We start from the raw sequence: 21594 nt of genomic DNA, 5'->3' as shown, positions 1-21594 counted from the left end.
ACTATCTTGGCTCCAAGAACTTAGTACTTGTTACTTAGTAAGCTCCATGTACCCACAGATAGCTCTTCGCTTGATTAGATCCTCTGTCCTTTGAATGTTCTGGATATAAATGTGTGGTTTTCATTGTAGTGTGAATAAAAGTTGATACCTATAGTAAAAAAAAATTTTAAAAAACTCTTGTAGATTTTTAAATATATTCTTGCTTCCATAGATTATAGTAAATCTTTTTGATGCTTTCATTGTTCCATTTTTGGCCTGTGGGAGCTGCATTTGGCTCTCATGTCCCAGTGATCTTTGAAAGCAAATTTGTTCCCTGGTACAACAAGGTATTCCAGGACCTTTTTGTACATTTTGTCCCCCAAACCTAGAATCAGTCATTCCTCCAGAAAGTTCTGGTTCCTTTTGCTGGGAAATATTACTTAGAAATCACAGTCTTGGCACTACTCATTGCTACTGGGTGGTCACTGCTTCTAGACTTTTCAGTGGACAAAGCCAGGAAATATGTACTTTATAGAAAGTGAAGGTGAAGTCGCTCAGTCGTGCTGACTCTTTGCCACCCCATGGACAGTAGCCTGCACCAAGCTCCTCCGTCCATGGGATTCTCCAAGCAAGAGCACTGGAGTGGGTTGCCATTTCCTTCTCCAGGGAATCTTCCCGACCCAGGGATCAAACCCAGGTCTCCTGCATTGTAGACAGACGCTTTACCGTCTGAGCCACCAGGGAAGTCTCTATAGAAAGAAAATAATAAATCGTAAGTTCATTTTGATATTTCCAATGTACATGTAAGACTTCCGAATTTTTACATAAGTTCTTTGATTTTACTTACTGTGTCCCTTTTTTTCTTATGTTGACGATCTTGGTGCATAGTGATAGCATATTTGTTTGCTTTATCCTAAAATTTACATAAATCAATTAAATATGGCACTACCAATATTACTATTAACAGTAAGACAATTTAAATTTTTCTACCCTCTTAACACCTATGGTGTTAATGCCTTTCAGTAAAATGGGAATTATAATCCTGGATCTGTCTGAAGGTTCTATGGGGAAGCAGGTGATCTGTTGAGATTCTTTCATCTGTGAGATTTCTTGTAAATCAGTACTGTCTTAGACAATTTCATAAATTCACGAGATGGCTAAATGCTTGTGATTCAGCTATAAGGTTCCAGTTCTAATTTCTTTACCAGTCTTTGACTTAGAAGTTTGATGATCATTTGCTATAAGAATATATGCCCCTGCAAATACTATTAAAGCAAGCAACCATCATACAAAAAGCTAAATTTAAGGATCGTATACAATGATTCACATATTGTGTGCTGCTTTTTGGTATATAGAACATCTTCATGTATTTCATCTCACTTGATCCTCACATCTCCCCAAAGTCATTGTTGTTCAGTCACTAAGTCGTGTCTGACTCTTTGTGACCCCACGGACTGCAGCATGTCAGGCTCCTTTGTCCTCCATTATTTCCTGGAGTTTGCTCAGATTCATGTCAATTGAGTCGATGATGCTATCTAACCATCTCATCCTCTGCCACCCCTCTTCTCCTTTTGCCTTCAATCTTTACCAGCATCAGGGTCTTTTCCAGTGAGTCAGTTCTTTGCATCAGGTGGCCAAAGTACTGGAGCTTCAGCATCAGTCCTTCCCATATATATTCAGGGTTGATTTCCTTTAGGATTGACTGATTTGATCTCTTTGCAGTCCAAGGGACCCTCAAGAGTCTTCTCCAGCACCACAATTTGAAAGTATTAATTCTTCAGATCTTCTTTATGGTCCAACTCTCACATCCATACATGACTACTGGAAAAGCCATAGCTTTGACTATGTGGGCCTTCGTTGGCAAAGTGATATCTCTGGTTTCTAATATTCTATCTAGGTTTGTCATAATCTCAAAAATGACAGAATGATCTCTGTTCATTTCCAAAGAAAACCATTCAATATCACAGTAATCCAAGTCTATGCCCCAACCATTAATGCCGAAAAAGCTAAAGTTGAATGGTTCTATGAAGACCTGTAAGACCTTCTAGAACTGACACCAAAAAAGATGTCCTTTTCATCATAGAGGGTTGGAATACAAAAGTAGGAAGTCAAGAGATACCTGGAGTAACAGGTATCTGGAGTACAAAATGAAGCAAAGGCTAATAGACTTCTGTCAAGAGAACACACTGGTCATAGCAAACATCCTCTTCCAACAACACAAGAGACGACTCTACACATGGACATCACCAGATGGTCAATATCAAAATCAGATTGATTATATTCTTTGCAGCTGAAAATGGAGAAGCTCTATACAGTCAGCAAACAAGACCTGAAGCTGATTGTGGCACAGATCATGAGCCCCTAGGTTGTAGGTACCTCTATTATATCTTGCAAATGAGAATTAAAGGGGTTAAGTACTTTCCCATAGTCACACAGCCAGTAAGTGGCCAAGCAGGAGCTCTCTGCTGCTGTGAGTCTGAGGTCAGACTCATAACCTAGCATTTCTTCTAACACATCAAGATAGTCAACATACACTAGGGTGATGTCTGTAACCTGGTAGTGCTGGTCCTTTTCACTTCTCTGTGAAGATGAGGGAAGAGAATGCTTTGGGATATTCTTCTGAGAAGGGCTAATGGTCCTTGCTTTTCATGGCTCTTAGGTGTTCAGGTGCAGGGCCTAAGGCATGGATTTGAGTACCCTTCATTTTTAATGTTTCTGTTGTTCTCCCTTTCCCATGTCAGCTTGGCCGTTTGAGTTATTTGAAGGAGGAGGAGGAGACATATTTTTCAACTCAGAACGTAACTCTGCAATATCAATGCCTGATCTGGCTTCTATTCAACCAGTCACTGCCAGGGTTGTCTTCCACTACCGCTCCCTGTGACTATAAGAGAACATCCTACTCTGTTTTCTCTGCTGATTAAATGGGGATTTCAACTCATTTCATATTAGTGATAACTCAGCCAGAAAATAGCAATAATTTTTCCACTGTTACCCAGTCCAACTAAAACACTTATTTCTCCTCAAAAACTTCTTGTGTATTGATTTCAATGGTAGCTTTCCTGAAATTTATCAAATCTTTTGAAAAATATGAGGATTAACCACAAAATACAGCCAAGCACATGAAGTTGAGTGTCTATTCTACTAACCTCCCAGGAGCTGGGGAATGTCTGAATTGGACCTGAAGGGAGGAACATTGGAGTGTTCGAGGGACTGCCACATCCATTGCGTTCCTGTAGTTTGGATGAGTTAGGAGAGACATAGGAATTTTTCTACCATGTGTACTGGCACCAGTGGAGAGAAAACTGGTGAGAACTCAGGAAGGGAAGAATTGCTATTTGCTTCACTGGTGCCAGCACTCCCCACCGCTAATTTTCACAAAGGATCTGGAATCAGAATGCTTGGAGTCAAATCTTAACTTCACCATGTTCACCTTTGGGAAAAGTTCTGGATAGTTCTATGCCTCGGTATTCTTATCCATCAAGTGGAGACAAAATAGTACCTCGTTCATGTGCTCATGAGGATCCAAGAGATAATTTCATAATGCTTAGCATAGAGTTTGACACACAGCAATGTGTTAATATATATTAACTGTGTTAATATATATCAAATGTATATACATTTAAGCAGAGGATAATTACTTTACAATATTGTATGACAAAAATCACCCCAGTATTCTTGCCTGGAGGATTCCATGGACAGAGGAGCCTGGTGGGCTACAGTCCATGGGGTCACAAAGAGTTGGACACGACTAAGCACCTAAGCACATGAACACTCAACTGCTGGATATTATTATTAATCATGAATGTTCTTATGATCATTCTCACTATCATTTTTAACAAAATAATATATTATCCAGGCCTCAAACCCTCTTAGTGGTAGCTGTGGACTCTTTATTCATCTATCTTGGTTGCTTTATTAAAAAGTAGGAGTGCTTCTTTAATAGAAAGCATTACCTAAAATGAGCCCCCCCTGAAAAAAAAGCCCTTTACAACAGTCTCCAGATTATTCCCTCTGCTGTGAAAATGTGACCGGTCCTAACTGAAAGGCTTCGCGTGCAAAGAAAATGATACAAAAGATTGTATAATTATAATTTATACAACCTTTTGCATAATTTTGTATAATTATTAATAATTGGTTTATGTTGATTATGTCATACTCGTTGAAATGATCGTTTTCAATATACACTATTAAATAATAAATAAATAAAAATAAATAAATAAGGTATTAATATACTCTATTAAATAAAACATATCCATTAACTTCATCTGTTCCTTTTCTTTTTTATTTTCAATGCAACTACTGGAAAATTTCAAGACACTTCTGTGGCTTCCATTTGGAGCTCGAATTCTGTTCAGTTGGACAGCACTAGCTTAGAAGCCATAGCTGCACATTTCCTGGGTCCACCTCACACCTTACTTTAGGGTTCAATGAGATTTTCCTTACCCCTCTAGCCCTAGTGCTAGTGATTCCCTCCCCTTTCCTTGCTCTTTGCTTCAAGCAGGCAGTTCACCATTTCTTCTAGTCAGCCTTGCCCCTGGACCTGTAAGCTGTGCTGACTCTCACAGCCCTTTGCTCCTAATGGGCAGTGAAGGGGGCTGTGGCCACTTCTGCGCTATTGGTGGATTTCCCTCCTGGGTCTCCTGACAGCATTTGGTTCACCCCCCACCCCTTCAGCATTGCGCACATTGGTTTCTGGTTAGATTTATAGGTCTTTTCCCTCTACTCTACTGTAAATGCCTCCTGCATTAAGAGGGCAAGGTTTTAACCACTGGACCCCCAGGGAAGTCCACCCATACTATTTCTAGTTTAACTCTGATCTCCACTGACCAGGGTAGCATCTTGCAGAAATTGTTTGCTCATTAAGTACTGCAGGGACCACCGATTTCCTCTGGCTGCATTTCCTGCTTCCAGTTGTCCACAGCAGTCCCAATCCCAGTGTTGCATGACCTCCAGTTCCCCAGTGAGATTTCATCCATAGTTATCTGTCAACTCGGTTGCCACCAGGCTCTCACTGTAACTCTTTGGATGATCCCTCCTCTATTTGTGTGCAGATGGGCTAAGCTGGAGCACAGCAGGTCAAGTAGCAGTTCTGCTATGCAGCCTGGGGAGTGAGTGTCCCAGGGGGAGGGTTGAGCTCTCTTGTGGGGCAGCTGGCTGTATGGCCACTGTGTAGCAAGCCACAATAGGCTGTCTCATGCCTTGGTTGCAAGGATTTGCCCGATATGCTTTGTGTTGGGCATCCTTCCAATTTTGTGGGTGACGCTGCCATGTCATTAATGGTGAGCAAATGATGCACAGAAAGCAGAGTGGGTAGAACCTTGGCAGAAGTACGTTTCCTAGCAACATCATTAACTAAGTCAGACCACCGTTTAGTCAGCTTTGCCTCCTGTGGCCTGATACCATGGTGACACCACACTCTCTCTGGCCACTCCATAAACCTTACGCTTCTGGTTCTCTGTCTTTAAAGGAACTGGAGAGAATGATCGCTTAGCAGTGTGCTGCTAAGAAGCTAAAATCGATAGCAACTTTTCACTTTTTCCTTTCTCCCCTGAGGTCTTTGACTGTGTACTTTGTGTGATTTGTTTCCTGGGGATGGACAGCCTTGTAACCTTTTTGTCATATAAATGTAGAGTTTTTGCTGAAGCATCCCATGTCTTTCTCATTATGATGGCTGCAAGTAAAGATTTATTTATAATGATGAAAATGATAGAATATTTATTTGGCTTAGGTTCTACCCATTTTATAAGGGCTTTCAGTCCCCATTGGATTTCTTCTACAATGTTCCAAGAATCGTCAAAGGAGTGTTTGATGAGCACTCGTGAGCTATTCCTCCCAACAACCTTGTGGCGTTTTTTTTTAACAAGGAGTGATGGTCTCTTTGCTCCATCTCCACTCCTGGTGGGGATTGACCTGGCTCTGTACACACGTTGCTGCATCTGTGCTGTGTTTCAGAGACTTTAGCATCTCTCTCTCTTCTTGTCTCCCCCTCTTTTTCTGCTCTTCCTCTTCTTCTGCCTCCCATTCCTCCTCCTTCTCCTACTGCGGCGGTCTTGTCACTCTAGGACTCAAGTGTGCAGGGGCCAAGCCTGGGGATAATCTGAATGACAGGTACACTGAAGTTCTTAGAAGAATATCTTCCCTCCTTTCCCAAGCTGACTTACTAAACTTGGGCCGAGTTGAAGCACTCTATCTCTCTATCCAATGGAGGTATTCTTTTCCAAATGCTACCCCGTCTAAGTCAGTAGAATCTTGGTGGCCCTTCCCTACTGGTCCTCTAGACAGGCTAAAGTGGCCAAGCTAGACCCTGGACCACTGCTGCGAAGAAAGGCCCATCAACTTCTTATTAAAAAACATATTATAAAACTTACATAAAGTATATTCATTAACATTCACATAAAGAAGATTCAAATTGATATACTGTGGTGATAGGTTAGAAAACTAAATATGTAAATATAACAGTAGTTTCTTAAATAATGTAAAAACAGTAAGTTTTTTTCCTAGCTTTATTGACATCAAATTGACATATTGCATTACATATGTTTAAGGTGCACAGTGTAATGATTTGATAAACATATATTGTAAAATGTTTACCACAAGAAGGTTACTTAGCACCTCCCTTACCTCACATAGTTGCCACTTTTCCTGTGGTGAGAGCACTTAAGATATACTCTCTTAGCAATTTTCAAGTGCACAATAGAGTGCTGTTAACTATAATCACCATTTATGTATTAGATCCTTAGTGCTTAGTCATCTTATGACTGGAAGTTCGCATTCTTTGACCAACTTCTCCCCATTTTCTCCAACCCCTAGACCTGGCAACCATTATTTTGCTCTTGCTTGTGTGAGTTTATCTTTTTTAGATTCCACATATATGTGAGATCATACAGTATTTGTCTTTCTCTGTTTGACATCTGTTAGCTCCTCTATCTGCTTCAGTTCAGTTCAGTTCACTCAGTCGTGTTCGACTCTTTGCAACCCCATGGACTGTATAGCATGCCAGGCTTCCCTGTCCATCACCAACTCCCAGAGCTTACTCAAACTCATGTCCATTGAGTCAGTGATGCCATCCAGCCATCTCATCCTCTGTCAGCCCTTCTCTTGCCTTCAATCTTTTCCAGCATCGGGGTCTTTTCAGATGAGTCAGTTCTTCACATCAGGTGGCCAAAGTATTGGAGTTTCAGCTTCAGCAATGAATATTCAGGACTGATTTCCTTTAGGATGGACTGGTTGGATCTCCTTGCAGTGCAAGAGACTCTCAAGAGTCTTCTCCAACACCACAGTTCAAAAAGTCTGCCCTAAAACATCCTCAGTGTGGGCATGGAAGAACCCATTCCTTGGGCTAGGGTTCTCTCAGGAACTCCACGTGCCATCCACAGTTGGAACCCTTGCCTTACTGATCCTAAGATGCCTCTTTCTTAGAACGCATTGTTCGCCATGTATTTCCCAAGCACACACCAGGTGGTAGGTCTCATGAAGGATTTGACATGAATTCTGTCTTGAGGGAGCCTCCAGAATAGAGTTTGAGATGATATGACTCCACAACCAACTCAAAATAGGAATCTCTGTAAAAGTGCTCTGTCCTCTGCCTGGCTCTTTACCAGGTTTCAAAGAAGGGCTTTCCGCTATAGAGCAGTTTGAATTGTTAGAGGTATTTCCCTTTTTAAGTTGAAATCCATTTCTCTAACACTTGGTCCTAGCTTGTATTGTCTTTAAGCTGAAATCCATTTCTCTAACACTTGATGCTAGCTTATATTGTCTGTAGCCAGACAAAGTAGAGAATTTCCCCTTCATGGTAGCTCCTAAGACATTTTAAAACAGCTCTCATAGCCCTTCTAAGTGTCTTCTTTCCTCCAGTTTTCAAAGCCATTTTCTTAACATGTCATCATCACTCTCCTCTGTGTGTTCCCTTGTTTTGTGTTGCCTTCTTTGTGTAATGAAACTCAAAAATAAATTCAGTACTCTAGGGGTGATCTGACCATCAGGAATAAAGTAGGAATATAATCTCTCATGATTTGAACTTTAGACATTAAATGCAGCATCTTTATTTTTTTAGGAGCTCTTCATTGACATTCCCGTTCTAAGAGACTGACTCCTATAATAGAAACTAAGAGCATAAAAGACCAGCCACTCATTCACCTAGTACTCCTTCCAAGAGTGGTGGGGACTTCAGTAGAGTCCTCGGCCAGCCAGATGGCCATATTCTCACTGTGATGTCCATCACTCATGTCAGTAGCAGTGTCCATACTATAATACTGTGCTTATGGTGTGATTTTGGCTGTATCTGTAGCTGTCACCAAGTCCTTTCTTTCCCCACACTATTTCCCTAAAGACTAATGATGTTGAACATCTATTCATATGCTTATTTGTCATTTGGGTATCTTCTTTGATGAACTGTCTCCTCAGGCCTTTCGTCTGTTTTCTAGTTGGATTGTCTGTCTGGTATTTTTAACTGCTGAGATTTTAGAGTTCTTTATATATTCTAGATTCTAGTCCTTTGTAAGCTATGAGGTTTCTGTAATACTTTTTCCCACTCTGTAGCTTGTCTATTCACCCTTTTCACTTGGGATTACACTGAGGAAAAGTTCTTAATTTTAATGAAGTCTAACTTATTATGTTTGCTTTTTATGGATCATGCTTTTGGTGTCAAGTGTAATGATGCTTTGCCTAGGTCTAGATCCCAAAGATTTCTTCTCATTTCTTTAATTTCTGAAAGTTATGTAGTTTTACACTTTACATTTAAGTCTGTGATCCATTTTGAGTTAATTTCTTGTAAAGGTGTAAAGTTTAGGTCAATGATATTTATTTATTTATTTAGCCTATGATGTCCAATTGCTCCAGCACCATTTATTGAAAAACCTAACCTTCCTATTAAGTCTTTAACAAGAATCAGTCAGACACATTGTGTGAGTCTACTTCTGAGTTCTTTATTCTGTTTCATTGATTGATGTCACACTATCTTGATTAATATAACTATAAGGTAGACCTTAATATCAGGTAGAGTGATTCCTCCTTCATGATTCCTTTATTATTCAAGATGTTTTTAGCTATTCTAAAGTCTATACCCTTCCATATTGTGCTGCATTCAATATGCCAGCAAGTTTGGAAAACTCAGCAGTGGCCACAGGACTGGAAAAGGTCAGTTTTCATTCTAATTCCAAAGAAAGGCAATGCCAAAGAATGCTCAAACTACCACACAATTGCACTCATCTCACATGCTAGCAAAGTGATCCTCAAAATTCTCCAAGCCAGGCTTCAGCAATACGTGAACTGTGAACTTCCAGATGTTCAAGCTGGATTTAGAAAAGGCAGAGGAACCAGAGATCAAATTGCCAACATCTGCTGGATCATCAAAAAAGCAAGAGAGTTCCAGAAAAATATCTGCTTCTGCTTTATTGACTATGCCAAAGCCTTTGACTGCGTGGATGACAACAAACTGTGGAAAATTCTGAAAGACATGGGAATACCAGACCAGCTGACCTGCCTCCTGAGAAATCCATATGCAGGTCAAGAAGCAACAGTTAGAACTGGACATGGAAAAACAGACTGGTTCCAAATACGGAAAGGAGTACATCAACGCTGTATATTGTCACCCTGCTTATTTAACTAATATGCAGAGCACATCATGAGAAATGCTGGACCGGATGAAGTACAAACTGGAATCCAGACTGCTGGGAGAAATATCAACCTCAGATATGCAGATGACATGACCCTTATGGCAGAAAGCAAAGAAGAACTAAAGAGCCTCTTGATGAATGTGAAAGAGGAGAGTGAAAAAGTTGGCTTAAAACTCAACATTCACAAAACTAAGATCATGGCATCTGGTCCCATCACTTCATTGCAAATAGATGGGAAAACAGTGACAGACTTTATTATTTTAGGCTCCAAAATCACTGCAGATGGTGACTGCAGCCATGAAATTAAAAGACGCTTGCTCCTTGGAAGAAAAGTTATGACCAACCTAGAAATCATATTAAAAAGCAGAGTCATTACTTTGCCAACAAAGGTCCGTCTAGCCAAAGCTACTTTGGAAAAGACCCTGATGCTGCGAAAGATTGAAGGCAGAAGGAGAAGGGGACAACAGAGGATGAGATGGTTGGATGACATCACCGACTCAATGAACATGAATTTGAGTAAACTCTGGGAGTTGGAGATGGACAGGGAGGCCTGGCGTGCTGCAGTCCATAAGGTCACAGAATCAGACATGACTGAGTGACTGAACTGAACTGGTGGTTTTTCCCGTAGTCATGTATGTATGTGAGAGTTAGACTATAAAGAAAGCTGAGCGCCGAAGAATTGATGCTTTTGAACTGTGGTGTTGGAGAAGACTCTTGAGAGTCCCTTGGACTGCAAAGAGATCCACCCAGTCTATCCTAAAGGAAACCAGTCCTGAATATTCATTGGAAGGACTGATGTTGAAGCTGAAACTCCAATACTTTGGCCACCTGATGTGAAGAACTGACTCATTTGAAAAGACCCTGATGCTGGGAAAGATTGAAGGCAGGAGACGAAGGGGACTACAGAGGATAAGACGGTTTGATGGCATCACCGACTCAATGGACATGAGTTTGAGTAAACTCCGGGAGTTGGTGATGGACAAGGAGGTCTGGAGTGCTGCAGTCCATGGAGCCCCAAAGAGTTGGACACAACTGAGCGACTGAACTGAACTGAACTGACTGATGCCCTTCCACATAAATTTTTGAATAAACTTGTCTATATCTACAAAATACATTGCTGAATTTTTTATGCATGCATGCTAAGTTACTTCAGTCATTTCTGACTCTTTGTGACACTATGGACTGACTGTAGCCTTCTAGGCTCCTCTGTCCATGGGATTCTCCAGGCAAAGATACTGGAGTGGGTTGCCATTTTCTCCTCCAGGGGATCTTCTCGACCCAGGGATCAAACCCACATCTCTTATGTCTCCTGCATGGGTAGGCGAGTTCTTTATCATTAGTACCACCTTGCATTAATCCTATGTATACTAAAGAGTTGATATCTTTAGTGTGCTGAGTTTTTCAATCCATGAATGTAATATGTATCTCCATTTATTTAGGTTTGACATCTTAATGGGTTGGTTTTTTTTTTTTTTTTTTATATTTGAGACACAGTATTTCTTATATTATCTTGATCCAAGTCTTTGGTTAGATATATGGAGAAGGCAATGGCAACCCCCTCCAGTACTCTTGCCTGGAGAATCCCAGGGACGGCGGAGCCTGGTGGCCTGCTGTCTATGGGGTCGCACAGAGTCGGACACAACTGAAGTGACTTAGCAGCAGCAGCAGCAGCATGCATTGAAAATATTTTCTCCCAGTGTGTGGTTAACCTTTTCATTTTCTTTATAGTGCTTTTAAGAACAGAAGATTTACATTTTGACAAAGTCTACTTTATTTTATTTCCATTTGTAGTTTATATTTTATAGTGTCCTATCTAAGAAATCTTTGCCTACACCAAGACTACCAAGATTTCTGCCTGTGTTTTCTTTAAGATACTTTATAGTTTGAACTTTCACATTTAACTCTATGATCCATTTTGGGTTAGCTTTGGTGTGGATGTGAGGTAAAGTTTGGAGTTTATAGCTTTTATATAGATATCAAGCTTCCCTAGCATAATTTGTTAAATAAGCTGTACTTGCCACATTGAATATTTTGAACTCTTTGTTGAAAATGAATTGAATATATGTGCATGGGTCTATTTGTGAACTGCTGTTCTGTTGCACTGACCTACTTTTTGATCCTTAAGTTACTCCCATACTATCTTGATTACCACAGTTTTACAGTAAGTTTTGAAATCATATAAAGTCCTTTTAAATTTATTCTTTTTTTGTCTACAAGATTGTTTTGGCTATTCTAAGGCCTTTTGCAATTCTACATAAATTTTATAATCAATTTGTTAATTTCTATAGGAAACTTTGTGAAGATTTCATTTGGATTGCATTGAATCTGTAGATCAATTTGAGGAGCATTGACATCTTAACCATATGGAATCTCTAATTCATAACTATGGTATATACTGCTTTACATATTTAAATCTTCATTCATCTTAATCCTTGTAATTTTCAGTGTAAAGATCTTGCACATCTTTCGTTAAATTTATTCTTAAACATTTAAAATTTTGATACTTTAAAAAAATTTATTTATTTATTTTAATTGGAGGCTAATTACTTTACAATATTGTAGTGGTTTTTGCCACACATTGACATGAATGAGCCATGGGTGTACATGTGTTCCCCATCCTGAACCCACCTCTCACCTCCCTCCCCATCCCATCCCTCAGGGTCATCCCAGTGCATCAACCCTGAGCACCCTGTCTCATCCATATTTTGATGCTTTTTAAATGAATTTTTAAAAAATTGTTTTCAAATATATTTTCAAATTGTGTGCTCCTACTATATGAAAAAATAACAGAGTTTTGTATACTGACCTGGTATACTATGATATTAATACATTTATTTCCTTATTTTTCTCTAGATTTCTTAGGGTTGTCTACATAAACAGTTATGTTGTCTGACATTTATTTCTTTTACTTGCCTTATTGCAATGGCTGGAAGTTCCAGTATAATTTTGATACAAGTGGTGGGAACATACCTTCTTATTTTGTTACTGGTATTAGGGAATTGATGTTCAGTATTTACCACTAAATATGATGTTATACTTTAAGACTTCTTCTTGATATTGTTTATCTAAATGAGGATGTGTCCTTTAATACCAAGTTTACTGAGACTTTTATTATTAATGGATATTAAAGTTTGCCAAATGATTTTCTGTATCTGTTGAGATGAATATATGTGTTTTCTACTTTATTGTGGTGATTATATTGTTTCATTTTAAAGGTAAAACCAAGCTTGCATTCCTCATATACACATCAATTGGTGATGATGTATTATTGGATTCAACATGCCACGGGTCAGCAAACTTTTTTCTGTAAAGAACCAGATGTTAAATACTTTCAGTTATATAGGCCATATGGCCTCTGTGGCAACTATGTAACTCGGCCTTTGTAGTCAGAGACCATACGTAATTGAATGGACATGGCTGTGTTCTGGTAAAACTTGTATTCACAAAAACAGGTGGCAGGCCAGATTTGGCCTGTGGGCCATAGTTTGCCAACCTCTGCAATATGGCAATGTTTTGATAATGATATTTGCATCTATTTTCATAAGAGAAATTGTCCTTTCTTGGAATGTCTTTGACAAGTTTTGAAATCAACATTATGCTGGCCTCCTTAACTGACTTCAGAAGTGTTTCCTCCTCCTTTACTTTTCTGATAGAGTTTGTGTAAGATTGATATAATTTCTTCCCTAAGTGTTTGATGAAATTTATCAGTGAAACCATCTGGACCTGAGCTCTTTTCTTATGGGGACATTTTAATCACTTTCATGGATATAGGATTATTCAGATTTTGTATTTCTTCTTGAGTCAGCTTTTAGAAGTTGTGTTTTTAAAGTAATTTTCAATTTCTTCTAAGTTATTGAACTTATTGGGTTAAAGTTGTTTGTAATATTAAATTATTAGACTTTGAATGCCTGTAAGTTCTCTAGTGGTGTCGCCTGTCTTACTCCTTTATTGGGAGCTTGTGTTTACTTTTTTGTTCTCATCACTCTTGCTAAACACATATCCATTTTACTTTTTGAAAAGAACCAATTTTTTGTCTTCTTAATTTTCTCCTTGTTTTCTTATGATTTTTTCTTTCATAGATTTATACACTTATTATCTCCTTGATTTTACTTAATTAGAATTTAATTTGCTCTTTTTCTCTAGTTTCTTAAAGTTTAAACTTATGTCATTCACTTTTAAACTCTCTTAAATTTTCTAGCATCAGCATTTAAAGCTATATGTTTGCCACCAAATAATACCTTACTTGAAAACCATAAATTTTGATATATTGTGCTTTTATTTTCATTCAGTTCAAATATTTTCTAACATCTGATGTGATTTCCTCTCTGGCCAATGGATTATTAAATCTGTTACATAATTTCTGAATTTTTAGTGGTCTACATAGTTGTTCTGTTTTTGATTTCTAATTTAAATTTATTTTGGTCAGAGAAAATACTCTATGATTTGAATCATTTAAAATATATTGAGAGTTGTTTTATGACCTATAATATGGCCTATCTAGATGAATGTTCCTGGTATATTTGAAAGGGCTATATATTCTGCAGTTTTTGGGGGGGATATTCTATGATGAAAAGTTTGTTTATATTCTTAACTGTTTCTCTGTACTTAATATGGCTTTTTTTCTGCCTGCATTTATTTTTGTTGTTGTTATCATTGGCCTAAAGGGATTTAATTATAATGTGTTTGGTATGAATTTCTTTGTGTTTATCTTGCTTGAATTCATTGAGCTTCTTGTACCTGTGGATTTATAGTTTTTGTCAAATTTGAAAATGTTAGTGTCTTTATTTTCTCAAATATTTTTTTCTGTATACTGGCTTTTGGGAACCACAATTATACATATGTTAGGACTGCTTGAATTTGTCCTGTAGGTTGCTGATATTCTGTTCATTTTATTTGTCTTTTTAAAATCTTTATGCTTTATTTCATATAGTTTATATCATCATGTTTTCAAGTTTACTGATTCTTTCTTCTTAGATATCTAATTTGCTATATTCCATCCAGGGTATTGTTTTGTTTCCCAGATATTTTATTCTTCTTCTTAAGAAATTCCATTTGATTATCAACCATTTCTCTCTTCACTATGTTCATGTTTTCCTTTATGTTTTTGAATGTCATTATAATAGTTGTAACAGAAATAACATATGATTGCATTAGTGTTATTAATTTTTGTAATATATAAATGTATGCATTACAAAATAAGGAAAAACTTTTCAATCTTTCCTTGTCCATATCTTCATAAATATTTCTCTGCTCAGAGATCAGTAGTAATGACATTTTGATATGCATGTCTGAAACTTTTTCTATGCTATAACATACATATTTATGTTCTAACTCAAATACATAGTTATCTAAAGCATAAATAGGGCTTCCCCAGTGGCTCAGCAGTAAAGAATCCTCCTACTGTGCAGGATGCATAGAGACACAGGTTTGATCCCTGGATCAGGAAGATCCCCTGGGGGAGAAAATGGCAACCCACTCTAGTAATCTTGCACAGAAAAATCCCATGGACAGAATAGCCTGGCAGGCTACAGTCCAGGGTGTCTCAAAGAATAGGAGATGGCTTAGTGACTAAAAACAAACAGACAAAAAAATTAATAGGGTCATCCTGTATGCATATTGTTTTGCCATTTGCTTTTAGTTTTGTCCAAAATGTGTCTTTGGAAATTTCTTATATTAATGTATGTAGGTCTATTTCAATTGCATTATCAATTTGTGTTTCATGGCTTTAAAAAGCAACTAATTATTGACCTATTTAGATTATTTCTAAGTTTTTGCCATTGCAAGAAGTAATGTATATCCTTATAAAACATTTTTGTACATAGTTATTGTTATTATTTGTCTTACTACAACTAATAGTTTGCATTTGTTGTGTGATTACTATGCTGAAACTTGAGTTTTTAAAGCATCATTTTGGCTACTGTGTAGATAGAGAATAAGGAGTTGGGTGCAACTTGGGAGACCAGTTAGAAGGCTACTTCAATACTCTAGATGAGGGATGATGGTGAGAACTGGTTGGATCATAGATATATTTTGAAGGTAGTATCAGCAGAATTTGCTGCTGGAGTGTATATGGAATGTGAAAGAAAGCTAGAAATAAAGAATGACTCCAGTGTCTCTCGTCTGTGTAACTAGGAAGGATGAAATTCCTATCAACTGAGATGGGGAAGACTGTGGGAAGAGCAGGTTTTGGGGGACGTCAGGAGTTTGATTTTTGACCTGATAAATGTGAGATGACTATTACACATGCACTTAGAGCTGTTGTGTATACAAAATTGGAGTTTAAGTGAGAGGTATGTGTGTGGGCTTCCCTGATAGCTCTGTTGATAAAGAATCTGCCTGCAATGCAGGAGACCCCAGTTCAATTCCTGGGTCAGGAAAATCCACTGGAGAAGGGATAGGCTACCCACTCCAGTATTCGTGGGCTTCCCTTATGGCTCAGCTGGTAAAGAATCCACCTGCATTGAAGGAGACCTGGGTTTGATCCCTGGTTAGGGGAAGATCCCCTTGAAAGGGAAAAGACTACCCACTCCAGTGTTCTGGCCTCGAGAATTCCATGGGCTGTATATTCCATGGGGTCACAAAGAGTCGGACATGACTGAGTGACTTTCACTGATGTCACTGACGATGTATTGAGAGTTATCAGTATATAGATATTATTCAAAGTCATGAAACTAGATCAGATCACCAAGTGATTAAGTGTAGATAAAAAGGAAGCAATTTCTGTTCAGTTCAATTCAGTTCAGTTCAGTCGCTCAGTTGTGTCCGACTCTTTGCAACCCCATGAATTGCAGCACGCCAGGCCTCCCTGTCCATCACCAACTCCCGGAGTTCACTCAAACTCACATCTGTTGAGTCGGTGATGCCATCCAGCCATCTCATCCTCTGTCATCCCCTTCTCCTCCTGCCCCCAATCCCTCCCAGCATCAGAGTCTTTTCCAATGAGTCAGCTCTTTGCATGAGGTGGCCAAAGTATTGGAGTTTCAGCTTTAGCATCATTCTTTCCAAAGAACACCCAGGACTGATCTCCTTCAGAATAGACTGGTTGGATCTCCTTGCAGTCCAAGGGACTCTCAAGAGTCTTTTCCAACACCACAGTTCAAAAGCATCAATTCTTTGGTGCTCAGCTTTCCTCACAGTCCAACTCTCACATTCATACATGACCATTGGAAAAACCATAGCCTTGACTAGACGGACTTTTGTTGGCAAAGTAATGTTTCTGCTTTTGAATATGCTATCTAGGTTGGTCATAACTTTCCTTCCAAGGAGTAAGCGTCTTTTAATTTCATGGCTGCAATCACCATCTGCAGTGATTTTGGAGCCCTCCAAAATAAAGTCTGACACTGTTTCCACTGTTTCCCCATCTATTTCCCATGAAGAGATGGGACCAGATGCCATGATCTTCGTTTTCTGAATGTTGAGCTTTAAGCCAGCTTTTTCACTCTCCAGTTTCACTTTCATCAAGAGGCTTTTGAGTTCCTCTTCACTTTCTGCCAAGAGGGTGGTGTCATCTGCATATCTGAGGTTATTGATATTTCTTCCGGCAATCTTGATTCCAGCTTGTGCTTCTTCCAGCCCAGCTGGAATTCCTTTGATATACTCTGCATAGAAGTTAAATAAGCAGGGTGACAATATACAGCCTTGACATACTCCTTTTCCTATTTGGAACCAGTCTGTTGTTCCATGTCCAGTTCTAACTGTTGCTTTCTGACCTGCATATAGGTTTCTCAAGAGGCAGATCAGGTGGTCTGGTATTCCCATCTCTTGAAGAATTTTCCAGTTTATTGTGATCCACACAGTCAAAGGCTTTGGCATAGTCAATAAAGCAGAAATAGATGTTTTTCTGGAACTCCCTTGCTTTTTCAATGATCCAGCGGATGTTGGCAACTTGATCTCTGGTTCCTCTGCCTTTTCTAAAACCAGCTTGAACATCTGGAAGTTCACAGTTCACATATTGCTGAAGCCTGGCTTGGAGAATTTTGAGCATGACTTTACTAGCGTGTGACATGAGTGCAATTGTGTGGTAGTTTGAGCATTCTTTGGCATTGCCTTTCTTTGGGATTGGAATGGAAACTGACCTTTTCCAGTCCTGTGCCCACTGCTGAGTTTTCCAAATTTGCTGGCATATTGAGTACAGCACTTTCACAGCATCATCTTTCAGGATTTGAAATAGCTCAACTGGAATTCCATCACCTCCACTAGCTTTGTTCGTAGTCATGCTTTCTAAGGCCCACTTGACCTCACATTCCAGGATGTCTAGCTCTAGGTGAGTGATCACACCATCGTGATTATCTTGGTCATGAAGATCTTTTTTGTACAGTTATTCTGTGTATTCTTGCCACCTCTTCTTAATATCTCTGCTTCTGTTAGGTCCCTACCATTTCTGTCCTTTATCGAGCCCATCTTTGCATGAAATGTTCCCTTGGTATCTCTAATTTTCTTGAAGAGATCTCTAGTCTTTCCCATTCTATTGTTTTCCTCTATTTCTTTGCATTGATCGCTGAGGAAGGCTTTCTTATCTCTCCTTGCTTTTCTTTGGAAGTCTGTGTTAAAATGGATATATCTTTCCTTTTCTCCTTTGCTTTTCACTTTTCTTTTCACAGCTATTTGTAAGGCCTCCCCAGACAGCCATTTTGCTTTTTTGCATTTCTTTTCCATGGGGATGGTCTTGATCCCTGTCTCCTGTACAATGTCATGAATCTCCATCCATAGTTCATCAGGCACTCTGTCTATCAGATCGAATCCCTTAAATCTATTTCTCACTTCCACTGTATAATCATAAGGGATTTGATTTAGGTCATACCTGAATGGTCTAGTGGTTTTCCCTACTTTCTTCAATTTAAGTCTGAATTTGGCAATAAGGAGTTCATGATCTGAGCCATAGTCAGCTCCCAGTCCTGTTTTTGCTGATTGTATAGAGCTTCTCCATCTTAGGCTGCAAAGAGTATAATCAGTCTGATTTCAGTGTTGACCATCTGGTGATGTCCATGTGTAGAGTCTTCTCTTGTGTTGTTGGAAGAGGGTGTTTGCTATGACCAGTGTGTTCTCTTTGCAAAACTCTGTTAGCCTTTGCCCTGCTTCATTCCGTATTACAAGGCCAAATGTGCCTGTTACTCCAGGTGTTTCTTGACTTCCTACTTTTGCATTCCAGTCCCCTATAATGAAAAGGACATCTTTTTGGGGTATTATTTCTAAAAGGTCTTGTAGGTCTTCATAGAACCATTCAACTTCAGCTTCTTCAGCGTTACTGGTTGGGGCATAGACTTGGAGTACTGTGATATTGAGTGGTTTGCCTTGGAAATGAACAGAGATCATTCTGTCATTTTTGAGAATATAATTTCTGTGAGAGATAGGTGAATAGATGATATGCAAAGATCTAAAGAAAGATTGTAGGGGAAAATATAAATTTTGATGTGCATACCTGAAACTTTCTTCTCTGTATTTACATACATATATGTTCTTACTCAAATATATAGTTATCTGAAACATATATAGGATCATCCTATATGCATATTGTTTTGCAGTTTGCTTTTATTTTCACTTTATATACATAAACTGTGGGTCTATTTCTGAGCCTTCTATTTTGTTCCATTGGTAGTATTTCTATCATTATGCCAATACCACACTGCCTTGATTGTTGTTGTTTTATAATAATATTTGAAATCAAGTAGTGAAACTTTCCAACTTTGTTCTTCTTTTAAAAGTTCCTTTGGCCATTCCAGATTCTTTATAGTTCTATATGAATGTGATAATTATTCTATCAATTTCTATACAAACCTTTTCTGGAAGTTCAATTAAGATGGTTTTAAATCTATAAACAATTTAGGAAGAATTGACATCTCTAACAATTTTGAATCTTCCAATTTATGAGCAAGTTTTATATCTCCATTTATTTCATTAATTTCTTTCTGCAATATTTATAGCTTTTAGTGTACATATATTGTTGTTGTTCAGTTGCCAAGCATGTTATTTTGGTATAGTTGTAAGATCATATGCTGTTGTAAGAAATAATAAATATATATAGCTTAGTATACCCTTTACTCAGTTTCCCCTAATGATAACAATTTGCAAAAGTGTAGTACAACACCACAACCAGGAAATCGATATTAATATGTCTACCATATTCAGATTTCACCAGTTTTACACGTGTGTATTTAGTTATACAGTTGATTCATATGAAGATCACTGTAGTCAATGAATAAGAGAGTGCCATCACCACAAGAACCCATCCTGTTGCCCCTTTATAGGCACACTCATTTTTCTCTGCCCTCAATTCTGTAACCCCTCAGAACCACTAATCTCCCTCTCTGTAATTTTGTTGGTTTGAGAAACTTATATAAATGTAATCATATTGTATGTAACCTTTGGGAGATTTGTTTTTTTCACTTAGCATAATTCTCTAGAGATCCATTCAGGCTGTTGCATGTATCAGTAGTTCCTCATTTTTTATTGCTGAGTAGTATCCCATGGCACCATGGTTTGTTTGACTGTTCATCTATAGAAGGACATCTCGGTTGTTTCCAGTTTCCAAACTAGTAGGAAGAAAACCATTGTGAACATTTGATTAAGGGGTTTTGTGTGAGCATAACTTTTCCATTCTCTGGGATAGGTGCCCAGGAGTGCAATTGCTGAGTTTTATGGTAATAGCAAGTGCAACTTTGTAAGAAACAGTCATAATTTTTTTCTAGTGTGGCTGTACCACTTTACATTCCCACCAGTAATATACGAGTAGTCTAGTTTCTCTGTATCCTTGACAGAATTTGGTGGTGTCACCATTTTTATTTTAATCATTCTGATAGGTGTGTAGTGATATTGTGGTTTTAATTTGCCTTTCCTTCATGGCTAATGATATTGAACATCTTTTCATTGGTTTTGTCATCTTCAGTAAAACGTATGTGCATTTCCCCCCTATTTTGTAATTAGTCTATTTTTGTTTGTTTTCCTGTTGTGTTTTGGAACTTATCTGCACATTCTTCACACAAATCTTTGTCAGGTATATGGTTTGCAAATATTTTCTTCCAGTCTGTAGGCTTGTGTCTTCATTGTCTTCTCAGGTTTGAAGCACAAAAGTTTTAAATTTTGATGACATAAATTTTAAAATATTTCCTTTTGTTGATAATGCTTTTGGTGTCAAATCTAGGAACTCTTCACCTAGCCCTAGGTATCAAAGCTTTTCTCCTATGTTTTTATGAAAGTTTCATAATTTCCCATTCTCCACCTAAGAGCATCATCCATTTTGAATTACTGTTTGCATAAGATGTGAGGTTTAGGTCAAAATGTATGTTTTCCCTGTGGAAATTCCTTTTTGGGGAGCTTTTAAATTATGAATTCAATTTTTAATGGTTTGGTTGAGTTTTTAAAACCATTTGTTCTGGCTGCCAAATTTATGAGTGTGAAGTCTTTCATATTTCCTTATTTTATTTTTATTAGCTGCAGGACTTATAGTGATACCCCTTGTATTACTGTGGATATTGGCAATTTGTATCTTCTTTTTTAAAAACCATCTTTATCAATCTTCTTGCTGCTGCTGCTGCTAAGTCGCTTCAGTCGTGTCCAACTCTGTGCAACCCCATAGATGGCAGCCCACCAGGCTCCCCCGTCCCTGGGGTTTTCCAGGAAAGAACACTGGAGTGGGTTGCCATTTCCTTCTCCAATGCATGAAAGTGAAAAGTCAAAGTCAAAGTGAAGCTGCTCAGTCAATCTTCTTAGAAGTTTATAAATTTTAATATTTTTTTAAAAAGCCATTTTCATTGATATTCTCTATTTTCTTATTTTTATCTTTTGGTGCAATTATAGTCATACCTCAGTATCTACACAGGATTGATTCCAGAACCACCCCCCTCTATATAAAAATACACCAATGCTCAAGTCCCTTATAAAAAAGGCTTTTTGTACCATCAGCCCTCTATTTTCCACAGATACTATATCTGTGACTGTATCTTTATCATTCCATTTTTTTCCTGTTTGTGTCAGTTTTATTTTGCTCTTTTCCCCCTAGTTTCAT

Source organism: Bos indicus x Bos taurus, chromosome X (assembly GCF_003369695.1).
Source record: "Bos indicus x Bos taurus breed Angus x Brahman F1 hybrid chromosome X, Bos_hybrid_MaternalHap_v2.0, whole genome shotgun sequence".
Taxonomy (NCBI): Eukaryota; Metazoa; Chordata; class Mammalia; order Artiodactyla; family Bovidae; genus Bos; species Bos indicus x Bos taurus.
The sequence above is the reverse complement of the archived record's forward strand: the minus strand, read 5'-3'. Positions refer to the sequence as shown.